The sequence below is a fragment of the Patagioenas fasciata genome, chromosome 3, assembly GCF_037038585.1.
Source record: "Patagioenas fasciata isolate bPatFas1 chromosome 3, bPatFas1.hap1, whole genome shotgun sequence".
In the NCBI taxonomy this organism is placed as follows: Eukaryota; Metazoa; Chordata; class Aves; order Columbiformes; family Columbidae; genus Patagioenas; species Patagioenas fasciata.
Window position 1 is genome coordinate 3,089,885 of NC_092522.1, and position 17,981 is coordinate 3,107,865.

The 17,981-nt window shown below is 44.6% G+C and overlaps 1 long non-coding RNA gene across 2 annotated transcripts in view; it reads right to left on the bottom strand.

The window, feature by feature from the left end:
- Positions 1–317: 317 nt before the first annotated feature.
- Positions 318–17,981, bottom strand: part of LOC139827685 (uncharacterized) — a 173,274-nt gene continuing 155,610 nt past the window's right edge. Inside the window, exons 5-6 of one of the 2 annotated variants that reach the window (XR_011738603.1) lie at positions 4,308–4,524; positions 318–1,480 (exon numbers count right to left, since the gene is read on the bottom strand). This is a non-coding gene — a long non-coding RNA (uncharacterized lncRNA). Of the gene's footprint in view, positions 1,481–4,307; positions 4,525–11,430; positions 11,632–17,981 lie in introns of those variants that run through there. The other variant, XR_011738602.1, reaches the window with a different exon arrangement.

Consider the following 17,981-nt stretch of genomic DNA (forward strand, 5'->3'; position numbering starts at 1 on the left):
GCAGAGTCATCTCCTCCCGTTGGGTTCATGGTGCCTCTAAGGACGATGCTCCATGGAAGGGTTTGGCCACCCGGGGCCACTGGTTCCCCAGTAGCCTGGTTTTGGGTGCCCACCAGTTCATCCAGACCTGCAGAACTGCTCTGGTTGACTTCATGATTATCTCATCAGCAGCCACATGTCAGAGGAAAACAGCCACGGTTTGCCTTAATTTACAAGTGTCATCTCCTGCAAACGGCAAGAGAAGCATGAGAACGGCAAAGCTGAACTGATTTGTTCTGGCACCAGCATTCCAACGTGGCAAGATATACCTATGTCTGTCACATACAAATTTAGTAGATAGCATGCTGGCTTTTTATTTGATTTTTAGCAGGTCTCTCCACAATAAATATAAGAGCAGAATGCATAAACAAAGCACCTGGCACTTACAGTTTATCTTGGTGACAGAAAATTTGATTGATGAATAATAAGTTCAGAAAGTGGCAAATGTTCGACATAGGGCTAAATAACCTTTCGTTGCTGGTTTTAATTTTTGTTTTGTTGGGTTTTTTTTAGCTCACTTTCTCTTAGCTTTCACATTTGTTGTCTTGAAGTTGCTTTGTTCTCGTGCTCCATCAGCTGCTGGCAGGAAAAAAGAAATCCTGCCCTATTTGTTCCTTATATATTTTCACTCATTGAGTTGCTCATCACCAGAATTAAATGGAGAACTTTGGCATGTCACGTTGCTTCTTGTTTTCTCTTTCACTTCACCGGGGCAGACTTTCCCGCTTGCAAAATGCTGATTTTTAACCTACCACTATTACTGCAATAGTGAAAGACTAGAGGGGTGCGTGTGCACGAGCAGAACGAGGTAGCTCGGAGGAGATGCTGGCCCAAGTGGGCTACATTCATAAAGCACAGAAGGGAAATAAACAACACTGTTTTACAGAGGAGGAAATTGAGGCATAGAATCTGACAGTGATTTGTGTCCGGGAGCTCGGAGGATGAGTCTGGCAGAAGGGCGAGCGCCAGCCGGACCCCTCGGCTCCTAATCTCGTGCCTTAGCAACGAGAGCGCTCGCCCGCTCCGCGCAGGCTCGGAGAGACGAAGGGGCAACCGTCTAGGAGGGAAATCCTTGTTGGATTAAGCACTTGGCTTGCTCTCCTCTTCTCACCCCTTTCCTCCTTCAAAGCAGGGAGGATGGGGAGGGGGCCGGGCGGTGAAACCTGTGTCCCCCCGCTCTTCAGCCCACCCCACGGCTCGCAGGGTCTCGGGGCTCCCCTCGGCCGGGGAGGAGGGCTCCGATTTGTAATTGCAATATTTTCATTACCGTCTCTTAGTTCTTTGCGCGCTGATGTCAAGAGCTTTGTCTTTGTAGTGTTATTGGCATTTTTCATCATATTCATGAAGTGTGGGTCAATTTTCTTCAAAAGGCTCACTTCGCCAACTTGCCACAAAGACAGACAGTAATAAATTCTACTAGTGCACAGCGAAGGCTTCGTAGCTGCAAGCAACAATAAAAAGCAATGAGCTGGGTGTCACTAAGTAACTCCAGTTTACACTGCATTTTCTTCTTTTATTGAAAACTCAGAATATGAATTTATTAATGAATACACAGGCCTACTTTGAAGGGGCGTGTGTGGGGGGGTTCGGAGTCAATTTATTTGGTATTCACACCGTGTGTGCCTACATTGTATTGTTTCATCATTTTATGGCCAGGCGCAGCTTGTTAGGCTGTGGCCCTCCAGAAAAAAGCAGGCTCATATAGCAACACCTTGACGTAGATGTACAGCTGCTTTCACTGTGGCTGTCTCACCTTTAGCCCCGTCTGTCTACTGCCGGCTTTCATTTTCCGCATTCATACATCAATAAGCTTTGCATGCTGACACCTAATTTTGCAGGCTACTTTGGTTATGGAGGCCGTGTTTTGCATATCACTACCCACCCCCTTCTGACATCTCCTGCCTTTAAAGAGGGAGAGAATAGAGAGAGCACGAGAGAGGGATTCTTTTCTTCTCAGCCTAATCAGAGATTTCTTTATATTTGTCAAAAGCAGATCTGCCAAATCAACTTTAATTGATTCTTCCACAGTTCCCGTGTATGATTTTTGAAGGACTGGGCTTGTGTTCCAAGACACAGTGTTGTGTTTCAAACAAATATGAGGTTTCTACAGCAAATCAAATTTGGATGCCAATTAGTTAGCATTTTCCATTCCAATTAAATTTGAGACCTTTTTGATTTTGAAAGACTACGCATGTGTGTGTGTGTACGGATGTGTGTGCACCTATTTTATAGAGACAGAAAGATATATACGTATAAAATATTTAATGTGCCCTCGGTGCTCTAATAAGCAGGGAGGGCTCAGAGCCACCCATTTAAATATATATTTTGGAGGATTTCTTTTTTTTACCTTGTTTATTTCACAAGGGCTTACCAGCCCATTCTAACCTGTTATGTGACACCACAAAGGTTTTTACTTCTCAGTCAGGTGGCTAATGTCATTATATCGTTGACAACTCATAAAATGTTATAATCTAATAGGGTTTTCCCTCCCCACACACACATAGTGAAAGCTCATTGTAGCAAAGAAAGGATTAGGGGCAAAAAGCAAGATTAATGGTTAAAAAGATGAAGACAGGCTGAGTCCAGATAGAATACTGCAGCTTAAAAACAAATATAATTTGTATATTAAAATGTGCCTTGGTCTTACTAGACTTACTCTAAATAAACCCAGCATACAATATAGGGCATTTCCTGCTGGATATCACATGTTTTAACAAAGTCCATATATCTGTTTTGAATTCATTTTTAAATAATATCTTCTCTTTCTGACTAAAAAATCAGGTTTTAGGCAGAGTATTAGTACAAAGACTAAGTCTGAGTCCAACACTACCTCGATGTGGAGGAAACAAAGCCTTGCTTAGATTTGATAGAACTAACACGTGCCATCACGGTCAACCAAAACCACAACAATATCTTGCCGCAGAAAAGAAATCTCTAGTGGGTCCCGTGGCCACCTGCCAATAAGTTTTACCCTCCTGGTCCCCAAAAGGACCTCGGGACAGACAGACAGACAGACAGCAGCAAACAGACCCATCCCCACCCTCTTCCACATACTCAAAACCGCCGCGGTGAGGAATTCACCCTCAGCAAAACTCAGGTGGGAACAAGCGCATGGCCGCGGTTCTTTGGGAAAGAGATTAATTAGTTCCTTCCTCTTATAAAACATAAAAAAAAGAAACAAAGACTTGTAAAATCAAGAGGATCCAGGCACGATTTGCCAGCAGGGAAATGGAATAATCCTCAGGTAGTTTGGCACTACTGTGCTGTGTGTTTCGTAGTCTGTCCTGCTACGTGCGACCACAGGCCTATGCAACCAAAAGCGGCAAAATGAGAAATTGCGATGGTTATCGAACACCACTCATATTCTCAGTGTCGCATCCAATGTCAATTAGCATACGTGTTTACATAATTGTTATACAAGGGGTAAACCTACAGCGCTAAACAGCCCTCGGATTCACGTTTCTGGACAGGCTTTGTTTTGTGGAGGGTTTAGCGCACGTAAAAATAAAATCCAAGGGAAATTTGTCTGGCACAAGATTTTTGATGGATTTTCGTTAGGCAGGTGTTTATACGCGTTCAAGAGTGTGTGTTTTAGATTAAACTTTTCAAGCCAGCTTCTCCTTACACCTGGGAAAAAGAAGCATTTTGGGGGAAAAGTCTGCAGATTTGCTGATGGCGTAGGTTTTGGTTGGACCAAATGGACAAGTTGAGGAGGAAAATTTCAGAGAAGTACGTAAGCACCTCGCAACTTTCAAAACTAAAACGTCTCAAGCCTTTCATATGAAATCTCTTCAACTTTGATATTCTTCAATTGTCAGTTTGCATAAAAACCAAAGGGTTCAACATTGGAATGAAACTCTGAAACCAGCGTCGAACATCAAACTGGCCTTTTAAAGTTTCTTGTTTTAATCCCCCCCTTTATTTTAATCAGGAAAAAAATCTAAAATTTCATTTTTGGTTCAGCTGATGCTCAATTTTTCTTCTACATTTCAGGATCTGCAATAACGCACCAAATCCCTTCCTTATCTCCCATTATGCTGACTTGTGTAAAAAACGCAGCCCTTCAAGCTACAAAATGACAGAGGAAAATCAGAGAACACAAAATAAAGTCTATAAAATTATAAGCAGCACGGGGAAAGCAAATAGAAAAGAATTAGTCATTATTTCTCGCAGCATAAGAACCAGGACGCACCCAATTACGAGGCGGCGGGTTTAAAACAGCCCATAAGAAACACTTTTACGAAGAATAACTGAATTATGCAACTTACTGCACAGCGTGTTGCGGAGGCCGGGAACGTAAATGGATTTGGAATGAGATTAAGATTAATTCACAGCAGAGGTCTATGGAGGATGGACGAGCATCACGAGCTGGCACAGCCTTTGCTTTGGGACGTCATCTCTGTGTGTGTACCTCCTGATGTCGCTACGGTGACCCAATGTCACCTTTGCAATGGCAGAACGGCCACCACGTCACGTTGCCAGCAGCTATTTTGTAGGGTGAGCAAAAAAGGAGGAAATTAAAAGAGGGTCCCAGGTTGGTTTGATGATGGTGGCAAGAAGTGCCCTGTTCCACAGTAGGAACAGGCTTGAGAAATCAAGATGGGCACATAAACGTGGCTGAAATGAGGCGTCTCTCACTGCTGGCAAAGACCAGAGCAGAGCTTTTCAACCGTTTCTTGATTTATGGACCCTCACGCTTCCAACAGAGAGGTGATCACCTGTAATAGTGAATTAAAGCCTCCTGACAACAGGGGTTTTCGTGGTTGCCTTTCAGGCACCCTTTGCAGAGGTGGCTCAGAGACCCCTGGGATACGTGGCCCAGTTGGAAACTCAGGAATGAGCAAAGGGACAAGGACAGGGAACGTCCGAATTTAGGGGTTTGCTTTGCCATCCGTCTTTTCTTCTCCTGTCTAACTGTGGTAAAAGAATAATTTTCAACCTCCATTTTTCTTCATAGTTTTAAGGCTAAAAAGGACTATTAGATCATCTGTTCTGACCTTCTACATCTAGAGGCCACCACACTTCCTCCACTTTACGAGTACCTCCATAAAATAACAGCCCGTATAAATCTCAATCGCCACTGAGGGACATAAACCTGCTCCAGTCAGAAAAGGGTTTCTCTGAGGTTCACCATTTGCCACCATTCGTACCCTCCTCATTCACATCCTTTCTAATTACTATCCTATTTTCCCTCTCTATATCTATGAATGTGTTGCTAAAATACTGGAAATAGGAGTTTAAATTACAGCGGCGTCCCATTTTGGTCACACTTTCTGTAGTAAAAAGGATCCTCAACGGGAAGACTTGGACAGCCTAACCAGACAAGGAAAAAAAACAAACTCACACACACAAAAAGGGAGAAACCACTGTTCTCCCTGGCTTAGATAAGCCCAAGGAGATTAAAGAATTGGTCAAAAGTCATCCCAAAGTTGGTGGCAGAGATGGAGCTGAAACCTACTTTCTCAAGTCAAACCCGGAGTTTTAATCACCAGAACACCCTTCCTCTCCCTTCATTGCTTCCATTTATCATTTCAGGCTAGGCAGACTACATCGAAATGATGGCTTTGTGAAGCATAGAAACACAGTTTTACGGGCAATAAACAATAAATATGAACCTGAGAGACATTTCCAGGAAACCTCCCCACCAAAAATGACTCCCTTTTCCTTTTTTTTCCCCCTAGAAGATGGCAAAACGTTCCCTTTCCCGCCGCCAGCCCCCCTGCCTGGCGCGTTGGCCGCGGGACGGCCCTGAGCGCTCCCGCTCCCTGCCAAGATGACGAAGTCCTGGCTGGCTCGGCCGCCGCCTCTGCCAGGGTACCAGAGCTTCGCTTGTGCCATTTCATTTAAGCGCCACTAACTAATTATTAACTGTAGGCTCAGCATTCAGGGTGCAGACAATGGGATCAGCTCCGCAGGCTGGGGGGGGGGCACCGCCATCAGCATGGGTTTCTTTTTAATTACTGTGCAGTGGAATCAGTCCTGGAGAAGCAAACTGAAAAGTATACAAAATTCTGATTAATAACCACGACGGCTTTGGGTTTTTAAGTGTTTCTCGGAGTTTCCACCCATAGGACCCCAACTATCAGCCGCAACACCAAAACCTCCTCACGCTTTGAAATACAAGATAAATCATTTTGGTTTTACAGGACTGCTCCACAACAACTAATTATGCAGACCTGAGCCCTAAAACCCATCTCCGGATCTCAACTTCTACCTATTTTGCTTGTGGACGCAGATATAAACTTTGAGGATGACAAATGGTCCTATTTTGTGGCATCCCCAGACAAGATGTAAACCTCTCTCTACAGGCTGCAAGGGCTCTGTTCTGGACTGGGGTCCGGACTTCACCTTTCCAGGCCTGTGCTTGATTCTTTACTGATGTAAAGGCTGAGGGAATGTAAAGGCTCCTCTCCTGAGGGATTTGTGCAGGGAAGGGTTGACTTGATCTCCTCTGGCATTCACATCTCACTGACTCAGTTACTTTTCAATGCACTGGATCAGGTTTGCTGTGAAAGCGGTTCCATGCTCATTCAAAAATTGGGTGCACCTTAGCAACACTTAGGATGATTTGTCCAAGATGTTTCCGTATTTCTAGCAGCCTATTCTTTAAGACAGGTCTGGAAGTGAACTCAGCCCTTCGGTGTGGGAGCCTGGTGCTGCTCCTGCAATGAAGCTTTTCCTGCAAATGGAGACATCAGGAGGAGGTGACATCCCCAGGGGCTCGCAAAACGTTATATGAATCGCACCCGATTCAGCTCAGGGAACGTCTCTCTCAGGTCTGAGTGGAACTGTATACCAAAGGCATATATTTTAAAATTAAGATCTCTTTTTCTCTCCACTTTCAATACCTTGGCAGTGCTTCTTCACTAGGCAGTTATTCAAAAGAAAGAAGATATAGTCTTGTACCTGAGCAATATTTCTTCCCCAATATTTCTTCCCCAATATTTCTCAGTTTTCCCATGCAATAGTCCGTCCTCTTCCTCCTCAAGCCTTCCGATTTTGACTCTTGATGCATTTTGATCCAGTTCCCAGCGCTGCTAAGGACCCCCAGTTCACACAAGTTCCCTTCCCAGGGTTGCAGGAGGAGGAAAGAGTCCTCTCAGTTGATTGTAAGAAGCATTGATGCCTTTCCAGGCTGTACCAGGCTCGTACAGCTGCGATTTCTCACATCCACCCGTGGCCAGGCATTGTGGGATATTGTGTTTGAATCCCAACAAACTGTGTTGCTAGGACGACGTTTATTATGATACATAATGTGAATAAAGGATGAAAGCGTACACAGCGTGCTGATTTGCTATAACTGTCGCCTGTGATGATAGTCTCTAGTTTATACCTCAAATGAATTTTGCATGGATGGTACCGGTGCTACCAAGTGCTGCAGAGGTGTATTTTACAAAGCTGCCTGGGCCTGGCATGAAGATCATGCCACTTTAAACAGCGAATCTGTTATTGTGATGTTTGTGAGAGGAGAACAAGTGGGAAAGTCACTTTCAAGTGCAGCTCAGCGCTCTTTTAATGAGGAATGGGGTCTTCTTCAGAGTCAGCCAACTACTGAGGAGGAGCTGACACCCTTAGTAGTCAACATCCTCAAAACAGCTGACAGCTCCAGATAAATCAGTTTGTGTACTTCCTCCCCTCCGCACATCACCTGCGGTGACAGGAAAGCACTAATTTCCTTTGAGAGGGAGAGAGATGGATGCACGCGTGCATCTTGGGCATGTTGATCCTTCAGTGTAAAATTAACAAAAACAGAGGCCGGGGAGAACTGGGAATAGGCACGGCACTTTGTCAAGAGAAAGGGTTTGCTGTAGGACGGCCCCGTATTCATCATATGGTAATTTACAGATATGCATACGGCAGAGTCACATTGCATTAGCCCCTGGAAGAAGGACTGTGACAAACACCGTGCGGTTGGTGAACCGACGGCCCAATTCACGGCGATAACTCTCCCCTCGCAGCGCGGGACTTTGTGCCAAGGGGGCTGGAGCTCGACGTGTGGCATCGGCCACGTGCACAAGTGGCACTTGGGTAAACTGCTTCATCCTACAGCCAAACTGCCTCAACCTACACCCAAACTGCTTCATCTTACAGCCAAGCTGCTTCATCCTGCACCATAATTGCTTCATTCTGCAACCACAGTGCTTCATCCTACACCCAAAGTGCTTCATCCTGCACCCAAAGCGCTCCATCCTGCACCCAAAATGCTTCATCCTACACCCAAAGTGCTTCATCCTGCACCCAAACTGCTTCATCCTACACCCAAACTGCTTCATCCTGCACCAAAATTGCTTCATCCTGCACCCAAAGTGCTTCATCCTACAGCCAAAGTGCTTCATCCTGCACCCAAACTGCTTCATCCTTGCACCCAAACTGCTTCATCCTTGCATCCAAACTGCTTCATCCTGCACCCGGACACAGCCCAGTCCTGGACATCCAACCACCCAGGAGGGAGCTCTGCCACCGTCACCCTTGCACGGGACCCTCTCAGTAAGAGCCAAAGCAATTCCCGGGTGCTGAAAGGCTGCGATCACAGATTATGAACCCAATCTTACACCTGAGCAATCGTGTCTGAACGTCTCTTGGACCTGGAGCACGTTTTTGGGCTGGTGGGAAGGCACTCACTTGTTTATCAGTCGCTCGCTGCGATCGATAGGGAGTTAAGTACTGCCTGTACCCTCTTGCACAGACAGTTCTTGCCACACAATTCCTGAATTCATTACTCCAACGCTGTCACATGGCTAAATGATGTTATAAAAATTAGATACTGCAGGCTGCTAAAAGCATTGCGCCCTCATTGAAAAGAAACAGGTCGAAGAAGCTCTCCAGGTAAAACCATAGAGAAAATTCTCCCGAGGAGGCAACGCAGCTTGCACAACTTTCCCCAGGGTGTAGAACCCGCCCCGGTTAGAAGCCTCACGTGGCAGCTTCGGCCGGGTTCATGTTGTGTCGTTACTTCTGAAAGTCGTCTCGTCCCCCTGTCCTCACTGAACTGCCGTGTTCCCTGAGATGGACTCTGACACAAGGCGAGCTCAAACAAGGCAGAAACAAAAGAGAGACACCCAACCTGTTCAAACAGGAGAGCGAACCACACACCATGACCCTGTTTCCGAATCTTGCCCAAAATCCAGACGTGCACCGTCAAGGGCTGAAGAGAGGCTGATTCCCCTGCCTGTGCTTGATGCACCTTGTATTTTAGCTGCATTTAGCGTCCCTCTCCTGCACAAAGACAATTTAATGAAAAAAAAGAAGAAAGAAACCCCACACACCCAAACAAACCACCCTCTAAAACTACAGATGAGAACCTGTGTTTTTCAGGTGTCTCAATTTCTCCCTCCCTAAGCTGACAGTAGCTGCGGTGTTGCCGTGATGCACCAGGTTACGTCAGTGAAGTCACTGATGATTTCATCATTTATATAATGGGATACGATGGTGTGACGGTCGCAGCAACGACGCGTCGCAGCAAGAATGTCTAAAGTATATGCCTGACAGCCACTTAAAAATACACATTTTAAAAGAAATATGTATAGTGATATAGGCAAACATAAAACTATAAATATATCTATACATGCATGTGTGCACACATACATGTGTATAATCACACACACATGCTCCTGTGGTTTTCCAGTTAAACTACTGCCATGTGTTGTACGTTATCCTGGGGCACTGAGAAAAAAGCTGGAACCCACCTTTGGGGGGCAAGGGGTTCTAAAACCAATTTCTCCTGGACCAGAAACCCAGAAAGCCGCTCCCTGCACGTGTCCCCATGGTGAGCGCTGGGACAACCCAAGCATGGGAAAGCTTGGTGGCACAAAATGAATGAGGACGCTTCATGGTGAGGATGTCAGGATCATGGCTCCTTGACTTTTGCTTCGCTTCTCGAGATCTCGCACCCTTCCAAACCTCCCCAGGTTGCACAGTGTCCATGGGACGCAATGGCAATACCTGCTTGGGTGACACAGATTTACCTCTGAGCAGACGCGCTCGCTTTCATTCCAGCTTCATACTGCGCTGGGTTGTTTTTTTCCTTACTATTTCAGTGGAAAAGCTCTTTTGTGTGTAAATAACTATTAGGTGTGTTGTGTTCTTTTTCTTAAAAGCAGAGGAAATTCATAAAATAAAGCAGACAGAATTCATTTATATGAAAAATAGAGGGATCAAACATAGCCAATAAATTACAATAAACTGTCCACAGCGAACAATGCCACCAGATGACCATAATGGAGATCCACTGCTCTTGTGCTTTTATTAAAAGAACAAAGCACTGCAATTAAATGTAAAATCCGGTAATATGTCATCGTACCTTAAGCATCCTTTTCTCATTCATTGAACACTGTCCTCTGATTTAATTGAAGCCTCTGGTCCCTTTGAGACAGCAATAGTCCTTACTCTAGGCCAAGTTTAGCATTTCATTATTTAGTAATCTGAGATGGAGTCATGCTATTGACTCTCGAGCAATCCTCTTTGCTTCTTATAACAAAAAGGATGCCCACAGAAATAATTGATACCACATTCTACTCTCTAGTAAATCGTCCCTTAGTGGATTGTGAAAAGAGGTTTTTGATTTAGACTTAAGAATAACAAAAGTTGGGTATATTTCACTGATGACCCCCATATGACATGTCCATAACCCCTTTCAGAGCACGAATGGTGGCCTAAAGGCATTTTAGCAGCTAAAATGAGTGACTAGAGGCTTTCCAGGTTTTGTTATATATATTCAGTATAGAAGCGATGCCTTCATACAGGAAAGTCGTTTTTTTCTATAGAACAACTCACTGTGGACCTGATCTGGCCAAGAGCCACCACTCTCCTCCCTGGTATCAGTAGCCGGCGGGGCTCAGCACCTCGTAAAGGCAATCAACAACTTGCAGATTCATTACAGCTTTGCAGGCTGGAAATGGGCTGAAACCACGTGGGGTGTTTGTTACACGCAAAAAGCCAGGTGAGTCAGGCACAGATCCTGTGTCCCCCTGAGGTTGGGAACGGCGTTAGCCCATTTCCCAGCTCTGAAACACCCTCGTCTTGTAGGAGCTTCTCGTATGCTCCGGCCTTTGGGATTTTCATTGCCTCCCTGCTCTAGGTGGGTTGAGCCCACTCTCCTTTTCCATTGGGATCTTCACGCTAAGCTTACACAACTATGCAGGGTGGCAGTCACCTCCTCCCCCTACCTTTTCCCCATCTGTGGGGCACCAGAACATCGCTCCCGTCCCTCGCCACCTCCCTGCAGCACTTCGTGGTCCTGCAAGGACTTAGTGCATAGACCGCACTGCCAACCTCCTCTTCATCATCATCCAAACGTAATCCTCAGCTGGCACAAAGCTTTGGAACGCAGCAGGCACCACCAACCATGCCATGAACATATCAAATCTGCAAAATCAGTAAATGACTCACTCATTTCAGGAGGGGGAGTTTGGCAGGCAGAGGCCACGTGCTGGTTTGTAGGATGACTTAACCTCCAAGAGGGTAAACTCCACTAATTCCTCTCGCCGAACATGTCAGAGAGAACTGGGCGCAGCTTACAAGAGGCGATTTGTCGCAGGTTCATCGCCGTGCAGATTAAACTCCCGTCCGCTCGCTTGGGCTCGACTCACTGGGCTGGGGAAAATGTAAAGTCGGTCAGCACAGAGAGGAATTGGACAGACGTAGGGACACAACCAGCATCAGGATCTCACACCCTTTCCAAGGCAATGCCATACATGGCAAAACTCAAAAATAAAAGATTGCCCCGACGCCACCTCGATTTCCTGCTCTGGCACCTCTCGCTCCCTGGAACACCCCAAAATTGAATTTTCACCAGCTTTGGAAGACCAGCACCCAACGGTCAACAGCGGTTGTTTCCTCTGGAAATCTGCACCATCGCTCCCAGACAACACAAACACAAAGCTATGCTGGGGAGACCGAGTTCCCCCAATAAACTCGCACGGTTTCCATTAATATTAATGAGAATTAGACAGGTGTGTTGGGAAATAGCCCCCTCACAGGGCTGCAAATCTCACAGCCCTGACCTGCACCCGTAAGCCTGCGCTCAAACTCGTCCGTATATAATTCTGTAATCTATATGGCATGTTAAGTATTTCAAATTAAAAAGTGTCAGGGTCAGAGCCAAAACAATGCATTGTATGGGATAGGATTTTAATTCAGCCGGTCCTGGGAGAGACAAGGGGACGGAGGAGAAATCCACGCCAATTATTTTGCATTTTGGGAGAATTATTTGACTGGAGGACCAACCCACACCAGGGCACTTTTCAACGAGTTTTGTTTTGTTTGTTTGCTTCTCTTCTCCCAGCCCTCAAATTATCTCCAGGTCCTTAGATCCATTAGACTAATTAATATTAAGAACATATGCATATGCAAATTAGGCCATGATGCCCATATATTTCACTTTACATGACAGCTTGAAGTGTAGTTGTGTGAGTCAATCAAATGCCATAAATTTGCTGTGCACAAGAGATCATTAATATTAATTGGGGCATGGGCACTGTGCAGTAGTCCATGCCACCATTAGAAATGGACCCCTCGCTTTAATTGTTCGGTAAATGCTTTTTTTTCGGTTGTTTTTTAAATCAGCACCTATGGCATGATTAAAATATGTATTTTTTTCCCCAGGTAGTCTTCAGAACAGCATCAGAATTGTATTAAAAAATACAGAGCAGACCTTTTCTAAGACAGATGGCACACAATGAGGTTAAAAAAAGTATCTTGAGATCCAACCAGCAAGAACAAAAAAAAAAATTGCTTGCATTGTTGTTTTCATTATCTTGCTTCTGTCATTTCATGAGCTTTGTATCTTGCAAGGAAAGAAAGAAGGGAGAAAAACTGTGAAATTAATCTTTTGTGCATGGCCTGATAAAGAAGAGACATGCTCAGACAAAAGATAGACTGAGAGAAGGTACCGTGATTGATGACTAAAGTAAAGGTGTCAGAAGAGTATTATGTAAATTACTGGAGGCACAGACCATTTCAGAGAGAATGAGAGGGAGAGGGGAAGCCAGGGAGAGAGAGAGAGAGAGAGAAAAAGGACTGCAGAGTCGATGTCACCAAGACACTGGTCCCCAAGCGCCAATTTCTTGCCATCTTTCATCTGCTCAGACAAGCTCACCTCACTTTCTATTTGGTTTGCACAATGTAACAAAGGAGGGGGGGGAAACAAGTCAACATTGGCGTGAATGCAGCCCAAAAGCGGGGTTCGGGTATGTGTGAATCGGGGGGACGGGAACTTTGGGAGCTGAGATGTGCGAGGCGGCGGCTCGGAGAGGATTTGTTCTTTATATTGTGCCAGAATTGGGATTCAGACAGACAGGGCCAGGGTGTTTCTCCGTGTTTAAAATCCAGCTGGATATCCCTCTGTCTTTGCAGGCACCTGGTCGCCCAACACGCGCTCATCCCCAACCTACCCCCATTCCTTTCACCTTTCCCCCCCAAAAAAACCAACTCCAAGGGAAAACGCAACAGGTTCTCAGGAATTTTTCCCTTTGTTCCTGACTATACAATTAATCTGACTCCTGCTTTAAAACCAATTATTACATATTGTCTTTTGAGTCTCACCTCTGCCGTATCTTTGCCCCTATTTAATTCGATCGCTGGCTTTTAGTCAAAAACTTCATTTTCCAAGGGAAAAAAACGACCGCAAACGGTCACCTATCACCTCCATGGTAACAAGTGAGAGGAGCGTTCGAGGGGAAGAAAACACTAAATTGGTTTGATGAAACGCACTGTTCCACTCTGCATGTACTCCTGATATGGGAGACTTAAGGTACACGGTGCCCTCTATACATTAACTAATTACCCTGGTGCTTGCCCTGGAGGGGCTTTAAGATGGGAGAAGCAAAGTGTGAGCAGGAATCGCCCCGGTACAGAGCACAAGGGTGCAAATAAAACCGCTTTCCAACTCCCCTCCGATGCTGTCAGCTATCACATGGCTTTCATTTAGAGCGTTGAGAGACGTTATAATGAGATTTAATGACAAATTGTTTCAATTTTGCATCGCCTATAAGTTCTGTTGGCCAGGCAGGGTAGTACTTGGGAAACAAAATCGTTTCTTCTCATTGGATTTTTCAATTTTCCACTTTTTGTTTTCACCATGAGCGCAACAGTTGGCAAAAAATTAAAATCTAAAGAGGCTGCTACTTCTATACCATCAATTTGCCCCTTAAAGAGTGAAATGATAAAAAGAATGGGAAAAAAATAAATGAGATGTCCTGGGCACCAAGCTCTGGGCAAATCAGTTTTTAAAGTATCTGCGAATTCACATTTTAAAGAATACTTTAGTTTGCAAGATTGAAATTCTTTTTAAGAAGAAACTCTCAAAGGAAGTTGTCATTTTAGGCTGCACAAACCAAAACGCTTCCAAAATCAGGTGCTAAGAAAAAAAAAATTGAAGCACTTTAATAATTTAAATTGCTCCCCTTTGCACATGCCCAGAACCCAAATCCCTTTTCTAACTGAAGTGCTTATATAAAAATTTGACAGCTCTTATAATTTTAAATTGCTCTACACTGAGTATGCCCAGAACCTTGATCACTTCCAAATTCAAGGGCTTATAAAAATTTGAAGCACTCCAATAATTTTAAATTGCAATGCACAGTGCAGAGTGATTTAAAATTATTGGACTGCTTCAATTTTTTTTAAAAGGTCTTCAATTTGGAAGTGAGTCAAGCAGCATTCTAATACAGTAGTTTAAGGCATACTGTACTGATCTAAAAACCTAACGTCTAAAAATAATGACAATTAAACCAAGTACGCTGTTTACAAAGCCGGAACGGGTTTCCCAGACACACCTAGAAAATCCAGAAAACCACAACTGCTCGGTCCTTCTTCCCAAAGGAGCCACAGGGAGTAAAGGAGGAGATGCTTGAGATGAAACCATGGATATAACTCAGCTCCAATGGATGGGTTGGCCACCATAAAGTCCTCCTAGAAGCCTTGGAGGTGACATTTGCCCCTCCAAACCATTCCCTTCTCTTTTGAGGGGTCCCCCTGGTGGGGGACAGGCGCGGTGAGGACCGGGGGGGCCCGTCGGTCCCCCCTTGCATGGGTTTCAACTATTTACAGATCTACTGGTTGCAGACCAGTGCTTTTTTTGGCCAGCGTCTCTGTTTCATCTCAAACCATATGCTTTCTAGCGGGGACACACAGCAAGTGTCCCATGCGGGGTTCAAAGCGCTGGCTCCCCACCGATCCGCTCCGTAATGAGTGGAAATACATAATTTCCACTAGGTTTAGCATTAGACACTGGCTCTGTGTGTAAGCCTTTTTGGCAGCTCTTCGCTTCCCTTTAAAATCTTTCCCTTTTTTGGAGGTGATTTATATTAATAAACTGTTTCGGATCAGAATTGGCATGATACGTAAAACCGATGCCTGTTTGGTATTTCTGTTGTGTGTGCTTAATTTAAATGGTGGAAGGGGAGAAGACAATGCTGTTTAGCTGGCTGGAAGTCTTTTTTCTGTTCCAGACATGCAAGTCTCTGCTCAGGAGTCAACTGTAACTATTATAGAGTTTCTTCACAAAAATCAGTTTTGACATCCTGAAGATAGGGAACGAAAAAAGACTTGAAGTCACCACATTTTCCATGCATTCATGAACATCTGCAATGTAAAATTGTTTCACAACAGGGGCTAGGCTCTATTTCATCTTATAACAAGTTGGGAATCTTATCTATTTGCAGCTTATTCAGTCTGTTTGATACCAGGGACACCGTGTCTTTGGCTCCAAGCTTCATTTTGAAGTTGGGGTCTTGTGGCCTTCTCTGTTGTGCTTTTTATTAAGTTAAAACTCACAGGAGATGACAGAATGAGTCCTTATGCCTTGCTCCAGGCTAATAAAGGCGGCTTGTTAAATTTTGATTATTATCTATTCAAAATGAGCATCCTCGGACGAAGAGAGAGATGGCACCTAGGGCAGCATGGTTTCTAATGCGAATTCCTGGAACAGAGGGGTTTTCAGAATAGAGGCGTCCCCTTTAACACTGGGACCAACTAAGGAGGAAGGAAAATGACCGTGGGGAAGAGGAAAAGGCCAAGGACTGGGAGGCAAAACCAGCATAGGAGAATTCCTTGAAGAACTGGGATCCTCGCAGGTCCTTGGGGATGCAGGAGGTCAACGCGAGCCCTGAAAGGCGGCGGCAGACAGAGAGCACTTTGCTCAGCCTCCCCAGCCGCCAGATCTCTTTTATAATCTAACGCAGTCCATTAAACAAACTTTTCCTTTCATGTTCACGAGGCTTTTTTCTCATTTTTTTCTATTTGCATCTCTCTGGTCAGAATAATTCATTCTACAGGGCAGGGTCAGAGCAAGAAGTTCCCACTGCAGCGGATTAAAGATAAATTGTGTCCACGCACGGTCCTACATGACGAACTTGCACTTTTACACAATAGATTCACAATTTGTCATGTAAAAAGTATCTGCTTTGAAAAAAATGGTGCGAAGAGGTTTTATTCAATAGGCTGTAATGGTGAGCTGTTATGGTCTATCAGGTGGATAATGTGCATCTTAAAATACTGTGTAAATACATATTCCTATAATAGCCTGTTACATTTCCAAAGGAGCCATTGCAGCTTGCATTTGAAGTGAGAGGGAGCTCATGGGAGATGGGCTCGGGCACTTTTTTCCCTCAGCAGGAGGTGGGCAATGACAATTCTTCATGAATTAGGGAGGAGAAATATTATTTTCCGATTCAAATGAGTAATAAAAAACAATGGAAAGCAGCAGCCCAGAGAACTTTGACTGGAAGGACGGAAGGCGAGCGTTAATGCGATGAGAGCGCCGAGAGAGCTTTGCTCTCCCCTACCGCCAACGTGTTTTCGTGCTCCCCGACCGAGATGGCAGCATCGCATCAATGTTCTCCGCATTTTCTTCCCAAGAGCTGACGGAATTATTGCTTGTGAATAACATTCATAGGAGCTTTGATCCTGAAAATGCCTATGTATGAGAGCAGCTAGACACCTGAGAGTAGGGTTTTTTTCACATTGCGCAAGCATATCACAAAGTCCTACACATATACTCATTATTGAAAAGTGATTACTAATGTGACGCCAAATTAGGCAGTTTTGCTGGATTGGAAATAGCTGGGTCGGATTATCGGCCACTTGTGATCCAAGTCAGACGGAAACTCTTGGTTTCAGCTCCTTGACTGGACAACTGGGAGTTTCAGTGCAATGAATAAAGATCTAAAACTGGAAAACACACAAACAAACAAACAAACACACACAAAAAAAAACCCCACACAAAGAAACCAAAACACAAAACAAACCAGGAAAAGCGGTGGGAATCCTTGGAATTGGCAACATTTCCCCCCACTCACTGAACAGAAACAAGCCATGGCTACCATGGCCACATAATAAAAGCAAGATAGAGTGGATGTTTGATTTAAAAAATCCGATGACTTATTTCGATCCATCCAACTCTGGTTTTTACCACAGCAGACTTCACTTCTCCGCCTATTTGCCCGTATTTTGGTATTTACACTCTGTGCCATCCTTCCCACACGGCACATATATAATCCTTTATTGTACTGCTGGAAAAGGATTCTCTATTACTCGCAATTATTTCCTAATTTGGCCAATATGAGAGGTTATTGCTGCCGAAAAGAATGAATAAAAGCATATCTGAAGCAAAAAAAAGTGCTAGTAGTAAAGTTTAAAAAGAGCACAGATGAAGATTAATAACCTCAGGAGTCAGGGCACAGAGTATTTAAAACAAGTAAAAAGACATTAAGGAGCAAGAGAACGGAGCCAGAAGGAACTTTTGTTATGACACCCAAGGCCAAGTGCAACTTCTCAGGTCACTCGGTGCCAGCTCTGGGGGGAATCCCATCAAACCCACCCTGATGTCAAGGAAATGGGGTTGATTTGTGACCCTTCTTTCCCTGTGAAGCTTCAGGTGTTTTCCGACTTATCTGAAAGTCACGGGGAAATTTAGGGACTACAAACTCACAAATATTGGAACC